The 2,500-nt window shown below is 39.4% G+C and overlaps 1 pseudogene; it reads right to left on the bottom strand.

Moving 5' to 3' along the window:
- Positions 1 to 2,500, bottom strand: part of LOC142913226 (28S ribosomal RNA) — a 9,197-nt pseudogene that overhangs the window by 3,470 nt on the left and 3,227 nt on the right.

Genomic DNA, 2,500 nt, shown 5'->3' with positions numbered 1-2,500 from the left:
ATTAAAATAACAAAGTCTAATCTATATAAGTGCTCTTGAATAGGCTTCGTGTAAAAAAAATAGCAATAAAAAAATACCAAGTCTTCGTCTTGGAAAATAACAAAATCTAAAAGAAAAGTCTTCTTTGTGGAAAATAGTAAAATAAAAAACCAAGACTTCACCTTGGAAAATAACAAAATCTAATCTAAAACATCTTAAATAAAGCTGGTTTGTAGTCTTCTCTCGAACTGATGTAGTGCAAAAATAAAGAATTAAAATAACAAAGTCTAATCTATATAAGTGCTCTTGAATAAAGCTTCCTGTAAAAAAATAGCAAAAAAATACCAAGTCTTCGTCTTGGAAAATAACAAAATCTAAAAGAAAAGAAAAATCTTCTTTGTGGAAAATAGTAAAATAAAAAAAACCAAGACTTCACCTTGGAAAATAACAAAATCTAATCTAAAACATCTTAAATAAAGCTTATTTGTAATCTTCTTTGTAGGCAGAAAATAGTAAGTTACAGGACTCTCGAACTGATGTAGTTCAAAAATAAAGAATTAAAATAACAAAGTCTAATCTATATAAGTGCTCTTGAATAAGCTTCGTGTAAAAAATAGCAATATAATAAAAATACCAAGTCTTCGTCTTGGAAAATAACAAAATCTAAAAGAAAGGTCTTCTTTATGGAAAATAGTAAAATAAGAATACCAAGACTTCACCTTGGAAAATAACAAAATCATCTTGAAAAAAGCTTATTTTTAATCTTCTTTGTAGGCAGAAAATAGTAAGGCGAAAATAAAGTCCCCTCTAAGCTCTAAAGTAACAAATACGACGTGTTAAAAAAAAAACTAACAATAAAAAAAAGAACCAAGACTTCGTCTTGGAAAATAACAATCTAAATTGTGAAAAATAGTAAAATGAAATAAAAACCGACTTCACCTTCGAAAATAACAAAATCAATCTAAAACAAATGACATCTTAAAACAAAACTATTATTTGTTTCGGAGGTTGTCTATGACTGTTCATAGACCGCATAATTTCCACAGAACATTCTCAGAATATCAAGAGAGAAAAGCAGCGTTCTGCGGGAAATCATCTTGGCCAGTGATGTCGTTCTGGGTTTGGTCAGGCCCAGGGAGGTAAGTACCTCGTTATTCTCAAGGGGCCACTTTCCTCTTGCCCCAACCGGGAATCCAAAGAATGTGACCTTGCTAGCCTTCGTCAGCACTTTGACTTGATCACCAAGAGAGGTATAGTACGAAACTTTGTGCGAGGCAGCATCTGACAAGGTATTCTTTGAAAGCTCAAAACGGACGGTGACATCGATCACAACCGCCTCCTCATCTTTTGCAAACACGAGGTCAGGCTTTCTCATCTCTCCCGTCTCGGATATGAACCGTGGCTCTTTGTATACAGACCAGCCCAATCTAGCCGCTTCGTCTGCCAGAATGTTACTGATCTTGTTATGTCGCGCAATTCTTGCTTTCTGTACTGCAGGACATTGACCGAGAATGTGCGAAAGGGACTCGAGTCTGGCAGAGCATTTCCTGCAGGAACGTAAGGCCCCATCTCTGCCTCTGTTCAAGCTTTCTCTTGTTGGGTAAATATTTGCCCTTAGTTGTAGTGCTGCGATAAAGAAGCATTGTTTAAAGCCGCACCATGGCCTCAACCAAGCATTACTGATTCTATCATGCGCAAAGTTTACAATGCCCCTTCCTTGAACCGGCTTTTCGCACCATCTCTGAAATTCATGCTCCCTCCAATCGCAGGGTCTCGGATATACAGGTTCTTTTGACACCGAGTCCCTGAGGACGAATGTTGGGATTGCATCACTGTCACCCCCTGCTCGTACCCACAAATTACGGTATTCTTCCTCCATACCCTGCGAGGACACAATATTACGGGTGATAGCATCGGACGAGTTTGCTATACGTTGCAGCCTTCTAACTTGAACCGAAGGGATTGTTTTTTCCAGTTTCAAGATGGCAAGGCCTCCGTCTCGGGCTCTGGCATATAACAGTCCATCACAAGTTGAAGCGGGAAGGTGGAGCCATCCTTTTACCGCCTTTCTAATCTCTTGGTCCAACCCACGGAGAGTTGATTGCTTGCAGTCCGAGTGGTCTGCAGGATATAACAATCTGGGTAGGGCATAGGCATTGAGTAGTTCAACCTTCTGAGTTGGCTTCAGAGGCGCCTCATCGATTTTCGAGATCCATGTCTTTAGCTGACAATGTAGATCAGGCTGTATAGTGCCAGTCCAAGGGCCAATTTTCAGACCAAGGTATTTCGTTGATTCATCAGGTTGGATCATATGGACATCTTTATTTTTGATAGTCCATGGGTCGCAGTTGTTCACCGTATATGAATCTTTGGTTGGGCTTATCATGAAGCCCTGGCACTTTCTGGCCTGAACCTCCAATCCCGATAGCCCACAAAATGATTCCAAGATCGCTAGATTGGCGGCCATACCAACCCAAGATTCGCTCACCAACACCAAATCATCAGCAAATGCAAGAGCTGT

This window comes from Petromyzon marinus, unplaced genomic scaffold, assembly GCF_048934315.1.
Source record: "Petromyzon marinus isolate PM22_M1 ecotype Great Lakes invasive population unplaced genomic scaffold, UKy_Petmar_22M1.pri1.0 PM_G_Scaffold_235, whole genome shotgun sequence".
Classification (NCBI taxonomy): Eukaryota; Metazoa; Chordata; class Hyperoartia; order Petromyzontiformes; family Petromyzontidae; genus Petromyzon; species Petromyzon marinus.
Note: the sequence above shows the minus strand (reverse complement) of the source record. Positions and strands in the feature narration are given on the sequence as shown.